Genomic DNA, 8,333 nt, shown 5'->3' on the forward strand with positions numbered 1-8,333 from the left:
CTGGTCATCATAAGGAGTGTTGTGATGATGCTGAACTTCTTTTTTTGCCGTCACCCATCAGAACATCAGAAAGCCACCCATCCTGTGGGGCTACTTATGATGGAGGGGAAACAGGGCCCTAGAGGATTCTCTTAATAATTAAGCCAAGAGCCAACATGAAACAGAGGTAGAGTGCTGGACTAGGACTGGGGAGGCCCAGGTCCAAATCCTCATTCAGCAATGAAACTCACTGGGTGACCTTGGACCATTCATTGTCTCTAAGCATTGCTTACCCAAGGAGACTGTTGTGGAAATAAGGGGTGAGCCATTTTACACAATAAAATGTGTAACCTCTTGTGCTACTTTTAGCACTGGAAGTTAAGCCATTGTGGTTAGATATGAATCTACTAAAGCCTGCAGTGGGGAATCTGTGACCCTCTAGATGTTGCTGAACATATGGGGTCGTGGTTGTTATGGGTCAACAACATCTGGAGGCGCTAGGTTCCATGGCCCTGTACGCAAGGCCCTGTATGCATGCTTCCTCTAAAAGGCAATGCTACAGTGTACATCTGCCAGACAACTGTAGTACATTATGGGTCTGCCACTGGTGCAGCTCCCTTACATACTTCACATGTTTACTATGCTAAATATCCATGGAACTCTGAAAAACAGCCATGAGAATAACTTCTTCATTTCCTCCCCTGGCACATCTGTCAATACTAGCAGAGTTTTCTAGATCTCACTCTGTTTACATTTCCACGCAGCTCTTTGTGAGGAGGTGTCTGTAACAGGAGGATGTAAGGAATCTTTCCAGGCCACTTGGAAAGTGACCTGCCTGGAAGTGCTCTAAATTCACTCCTACACAATAAAGAAATAAACCATTGTCTTTCTGCAAAGGCGGGTCACAAATATTTTCTAAGACTGTACTTTCCACTTCCAGCTGACTCTGCTCTTAATGCAGTAAAACGTTGGTGGACAGGCATGAAACAATGGGTGCTAGTCTGAAATTTTACTTGGTTTATTTCTATGGATCATGACATCAGGGCAGCTGAGCCTAATATATAATACCTCATGAGCTATCTATGACCCTGGTACAAGTGCCTCTCTAGGATGTGACCTCTCTAGGATGTGACCTCTCTAGGATGTGACCTGGAATGAATAAGTAGCATCCTGACCTTATAAGCCACAGAAAAGATCAGCATACTAATATATGTGTTTAACTAGGGACCCAGGTGGCGCTGTGGAGGGACCCAGGTGGCGCTGTGGTTAAACCACTGAGCCTAGCGCTTGCTGATCAGAAGGTCGGCGGTTCGAATCCCTGTGACGGGGTGAGCTCCCGTTGCTTGGTCCCAGCTCCTGCCAACCTAGCAGTTCGAAAGCACGTCAAAATGCAAGTAGATAAATAGGAACCGCTACAGCGGGAAGGTAAACGGCGTTTCCATGTGCTGCTCTGGTTTGCCAGAAGCGGCTTTGTCATGCTGGCCACATGACCTGGAAGCTATACGCCGGCTCCCTCGGCCAATAATGCGAGATGAGCGCGCAACCCCAGAGTCGGTCACGACTGGACCTAATGGTCAGGGGTCCCTTTACCTTTACCTTTAACTAGCCATACTTAACTGTTACCCTTTTGCAAGTAGGAACATGTGTAATGGACACGCAAGTGGATTTAAACATATATCTTGCAATGAGGTGTGATTACATTGAAGATCAGGAATGGCATGGCAAAGGACCCTATTTTGATTAGGGAGGCCAATGAAAGTGGCACAGCTTCACCAGTGATAAGAAAGTCTGTCATTTCAGGTGAAGATGTGCGTAACATTTCAAACATGGTGAAGGTGATTTGAAGGCTGCCCTGAAAATACACATGGTTTCTTCTTTCCTTGAGTGTGCTCTGAAGAGGAAGAAGGTTTTCTGCAAGTTTTCAGCCTGTTGAAGAGAAAAGCTGTATGTCTTGGGTCCTTATTGGCTAGCACCCATGCCATTGGCAACCCATCTCTTTCTCCAATTCCTGGACCACTTCTGCAATGTTTAAAGTGTTGTGATTCTTATTTGCAGTTTGAAAGATGCATTGATGACTGCTCTTAAAAATTGATGTGGGTGTTCTTCATCACCCACAGATATCCTGGCTATAGATGCACATCAGTATGTAGCCAATGAGCAATGAAATTACCAAGGTGAGTTGTTTTAGCTGGGATGAGAAGGAGCATGCAACCAATATTGCACCAACCCACATATTTATGTGGTGGCAGACACTGCCTAAGAGGTTTACTGGGGAACTATCTGCTACTCCTTTATCTATAGAACAGATTTCATTCTCATCTAGCCTGCTGAGCTGTGTCACCATCATCCATGGTTGCAAGGAACATCCTCAAGGAAAAAGCAGGGGGTGGGGAGAGATCTGCAAGGAAGTTTCATCTGTGAAGCTTGTGTGAAGCTCTGGAATTGTGCCTGTGGACTTGTAGCTGGAAATTCTACCAGTCTCTATGGGAAGCTTGTTGGGGATCTCAAGAAGTTGCTCCTAGTACAAGTCACCACATGAAAGTAGCTTAAGGTCCAAATAGTTTACTGTTGCAGAAGATAAGACTCAGTAAAACAGTTTTGGATGTAGACATATACAGCTTGTAGGCTCTTGCAGGTACAGATATAGATATAGGCATACAAGTACAAAGTATCTCCATTAAATAAGTTCAGCAATTCAAGACGTAACACTGGTCAAGCAACAGACTCTACTACTGAGCTGACATTGATCACATATATTGGGCCACTGGGCCATTACCATAGCAACTGGATTGTCTCACCTTGCACCTGTGATTAGTTCATCGATGAGGTGATTTGCAGTCATGAAGGAAATTAACCCCTTCCCATGTCCTGTTACTCCAACAAAGCTTACTAATTTGTTAGAAGTCCATCTAACAGCACTGAATATGCTGTATACATTTATAAGTAGTGAGCATTTCAGTGTTACTTACAGAAGAGATCTCATATAGCCCCTTGTAAAAGATTCCAGTTTCCAATCATGGGGAAGCTGACTTTGAGATACCAATGGAAACAACTGGAACTCTTCATGTGTTGAGACAGAACTGTGTTGTACCAGAGCTGTCTACTCTGACTGGTTGCATCTCTCCAAGGACTCTAAGGACTGGGTCCTTCCCACTCATGATACCTGAGACACTTCAACTGCAGGTGTGAGAACTAAACTTGCATGCAAACGATGTGCTCCACCATTGACCTCTAGTATCTTCCTGCGCATAAACTCCAGCTCAGCTGCTTCAAGAGAGTGGAACAGATAACGTTCCCATATTTCCTCAGCCTCATGTTTCCCAGAGAATGGGGCTGTTTTCATAGTGCAAGTGAAATATGTCTCACATGTCAAAACAGAATAATATATTCCCCCCAAATATAACAGCTTCAAAGAGCAGGCTGTCGCCCATCTGCAAAAGGGTATTCATCTTTTATCGTCATTTTTTTTAGGTCAGCAGCAAAGTGATGTGAATCCCTTTGATTTTCCTTTGCCTCGACTGCACTTACATCAGCCTGGAATTAATTGCATGAATTGCCAAGCATCTCGCTTACACACTGCCAAAAAAATACACAGAGAGGGAGACATAAATGGTGTCATATTCTGACAGTAAATTTCTTTCATTTTCACTCTCATTGGATTTGCCCAGTCTAAGTGTTCTTGGGCCCAGTTCTATGAGATGGAAAATCAATAGACACAGGGCATGTTTAAGAACACAAGAATGTAAGAATCTTGTTGCATCATATCAAAGGTCCTTCTAGTCCATATGGAGTAGAATGAAACTTTCATTATTGGGTAGGCTGTCAACCATTAAAATGAATATATTACCAAGGATGTTGTTTTTGTTTCAATCAATACTGGTGATCAGCAAGACAGATTGTTTCAACAAATGGCAAAAATATATTTCTAAATATATCTGGCAAGGGGGAAAAACGAGAATAAAATAGAAAATATTGATAGATGTGAAAGAGAGAGGAGGTTTTCCCTTGCCTGATATGATATGATATTATGAAGCATCTTGTCTGTGCTGGTTGAAGGAATGGTTGTTATTGAAGAATTCACATCTTTTAGATCTGGAAGGTCATGATAATGTTTTTGGTTGGCACGTTTACTTGTAATATGAAAAGGTGAAACTACATAAAGGTTTTACAAACCATATAATTAGGAAAGAATTGTATAGAGTATGGGATAAATATAAAAACTTGTTGGAGAAAACACTACTATAGCTTTCACCTTGGGAAGCCATAGCGGTGAAAAAGAAAAATATGATGGGAATTTGGGCAACTTATAGAAATTTATTAAGAGAAGAAGGTGGAGAGTTAAAATTAAAAGAATTTAAGGATTTATCAGAGATGTTAACAACATGGTTACAATATCATCTGACTAAAAAGGATATGAAGTGGGGGTTTGGGGAACAAACATAACAACTAGAAAGAGACCTGTTAAACTGTAAAGTTAAAGTGATGTCTAAAATGTATAAGATGTTCTTGGAATGAGAGACAAAGGACAAACAATTGAAATCTTCAGTTGATACACTGGGCAATAGATATTGGTCATATAGAAATGGATGCATGGGAACATTTATGGAATGTGTAAAATTTACCTCATGTTACAGTTTAAGAGAAAACTATATGAAAATGTTATATAGATGCTACCTAACACTTACTAGATTGGCAAAAATGTATAAATCCAAATCGAATTTGTGCTGGAAATATAAAGAGAAAAAAGGTACGGTACCCTTTTCATATGTGGTGGTCTTGTAACAAGGTTAAAGCTTACTGAGAAATGATATGTAATGAACTGAAAAAGATGTTTAAGATAATATTTATTTTTTAAAAAAAAACCTAGAAGCTTTCCTTTTGGAAATTATGGGATCAAAACTACCTAAACAGTATAGAAATTTATTTATCTATGCAACCACAGCTGCAAGAATTTTATTTCCTCCAAAATGGAAGGAAGAACAGGTCCTGACAAGAGGAGAATGGATACAGAAGATAATGGACTGTGCGGAAATGGTGAAACTTACAGGGAATAAGAAATCAAGATAGGTATTTTTTGAAGAAAGGAATGGAAATGGTTTATTGAGTATTTACAAACAAACAGATTACGACATTGGCAGGATTAATGTAAAACCCTGTGGTTTCAATTATATATATGGGATATATATGGGAACAGTTATATAAAAGAATATGTTGAGATAATTTGGAGTATGCAGGAAGATGAAAAGAAATGTAAAGAACCACAGAAAGACGGGGAAGGAAGTTGGAGTTTGACATGTTAAAATATTAATTTAATAATTGTTGGAGTTTGGAGTTGGAGTTTGACATGTTAAAATTTTAATTTAATAATTGTTGTAATATATATTAATGAAAATAATAATAAAAATTAAACTCCTTCTAGTCTAGCATCCTGTTTCACTTGGAGACCAATCAGAAGCTCACAAGCAGAGAAGGAGGGCAATAGCTCCAGGGCTGGCCCAGGACGACATCTCCCTTGCCCCATTCCATGTACAGAAGCCAACCATGCATTCCTTTGAAAGGAATGCATTATGTAAAGAAGCATTTTCTTTTGACTGTCCAGAACTACTGCACATTGACTTCATTGGATGACACCAGGTTTTAGCAAGTGCTTGCAGGTGCATGATCTATTTCCCCCTAAATAAGACCCTAAGAAAAGCACTGGAGCTTGGCACTGGTTTCACAGTTAGCAAAAATGGATTGATGCCAAGGCTGAAGAGCCTCTGATTCACTAATTCTCTCAGCTGAACAATGTGTAATAATAACACTTCGAGCAAACAACTGATTTTCCCAGAGAACCTTGGAGGCTGATTACTCGTGTTCTGTGTGTAATCTTTTGCCAGGTTGGAGTCCATTAGATATAATGGATTCTCTGTTTGGTGAATGATGACCTGGAATATCTTGTTCCCACATATATTTAACATACTGGCCTTTCCCACAATGCATATTCACCTTCTAAGACATGTGCATGGGAAGTCTTATTTTGCTACAGCAGCTGGTGTGGTTTATTGTTCTGGCAAACAAAACCTGCAGTTTTTAGTTGACCTTATTTTTCAATAAAACCAGATAGATAGCTTGTCAACATCACTTTAAGCTAGGTTTGGAAAATTGTTTTTAAAAACTATCTATCATCTATCTATCTATCTATCTATCTAGATTTTTAAATGATGCTTTCAGAAACGTTACTGTGTTGTGCTAACTCACATTGCAGAATTACAAATCTAGCTTCTCTTGTGATTCCTGCAGAAAAGATTTGAATGATGTTATCATCAAAGAAAAAAGGGCTTATGGCTGTTTATTTTCCTGAATGTTGGACAGATAAAAGAAAGAAAGCACTTATCCATGCGGCACATGGCTTAAACTATGAAAGTCATTCCCATAGGAGGCAGTGATGGCCACCAACTTGGATGGCTTTTTAAAAGGCTTAGATAAATTCATGGAGGGCAAGGCTATCATTGGCTACAAACCATGGTGTCTAGGCTCTGCCTCCATGGTCAGAGGCAGCCATGCTTCTGAATACCAGTTGCTGGAAACCGCAGGAGGAGAGGGGGTTCTTGTGCTCAGGTCTTGCCTGTCAGTTCCCCAAAGGCAGAATCTGGTTGGTCACTGTGAGAACAGGATCCTGGACTAGATGGACCTGATCCAGCAGGCTCCTCTTATGTTCTTAAGGGACACAAGTAGAGTGGTAGAACATCAGCTTTGTGTGCAGAAGACTCTGGATTTTCAATCCCTACCATCTCCGGAAACAGATAAGTAGGCATTGTAGTTGATATGAAATTGGCATTACACGATGCAACCTCCAAAACCTCACTTAAAACCCTGGGAGCTGCACAACCACTTGAAGTTTCATGCCAGCCAATCTTCAAAGACATACATAGAGTGTTTGTGAAATCACAGAATCGTAAAGTTGTAAGCTGGAAGGGACCACGAGGGTCAACAACCCCCCTCCAATACAGGAATTTTTTTAACCAATGTGGGGCTTGAACCCATAACCCTGAAATGAAGAGTCTCCTGCTCTACCATCTGAATTCAGACCTTCTTACCTCTCTGCACATTTCTTTTTTTATATAATAATTTTTATTAAATTTTCTGTTTTACAATTTCAAATAAACATTTTACAAACTTTAACATATGTAATGACTTCCATTCTTCTTTTTCCATGGTTCATTTTACAATAACCATTCAAATCAATTTCCCACTATTACATCCATCAAGAATTTTTACTTTGTTGGATTTATCTTAATGCTGCCAGCATTTTCACCTGTACACAGTTATTTTCCATATACTCAATAAACATTCTCTAATCTTCTTTAAACGTATGTTCCTCTTGCTCTCTTATTATATATGTTAAATCTGCAAGTTGTGCATATTCTGTCAACTTGAGTTGCCAGTCTTCAGTTGGGACCTCACTCACTTTCCATTTGGGGGCTAACAAAACATGGGCTGCAGTTGCTGCGTACATGAATAACCTTTTCTGACACCTGGTGATTTCAGTCTGGGTTATCCCCAGCAGAAAGGACCCTGGGTTTTGGGGGAAAGTAATTTTAAACATTTTTTTCAGTTCATTATAAATCATTTCCCAATACTCTTTTTGCATGTTCATCACATGTGAAAGAATGTTCCCTCCTCATCTTTACACTTCCAACACTTATCTGATTCTGTCTTGTAAATCTTAGCCAACCTACTCAGAGTTAAATACTCTGCACGTTTCCTAACCAGAACTGCACACCTTCTCCTTCCCCAAGGCCCTGTGCAAGGCTTTTCCCCAACCAAACTTCCCTTCCCAATGCTGTGCTGCATTATCAACAATTTGTGATTGGCTAAATGCTCCCTGGCATTTAGAATATCCACGAGCATCCTGTTATAGCACAGCAGTTTAGCCAATGACCAAGAAGCTCATAAACTGGGGGAAGCAATTTTTGAATTTTTTTACATAACATCCCATTTGGTTCTGAGCGAACATTTTGCTTTTCAATAATGTGCAAGAACTATTACCTGGAGGCTGGGGATACACATCTCTCCTATCATCGCATCCCCTTACCCGTAAGGTATGAGGATGACATCGTTTTAATGATCTGTGAGAGGAAGGAAGTCCAGGCAGTTATGCAACTCATTACATGTTATGCTTTCCCAACTAATAAGGGGGACATTTTCTACCATAATAAATCTTGCAAATAGATGTCAAGTATTCTTAAGCGTCTTAATATTGATCTAGATGTTGAGAAGGTTGCACAAATTTGCATTGTTTGGGAGATGATTGTCATAATCGAAGAAGAAGAGGAAGAGGAAGAGGAAGAGGAAGAGGAAGAGGAAGAAGA

Source organism: Zootoca vivipara, chromosome 1 (assembly GCF_963506605.1).
Source record: "Zootoca vivipara chromosome 1, rZooViv1.1, whole genome shotgun sequence".
Lineage (NCBI taxonomy): Eukaryota > Metazoa > Chordata > Lepidosauria > Squamata > Lacertidae > Zootoca > Zootoca vivipara.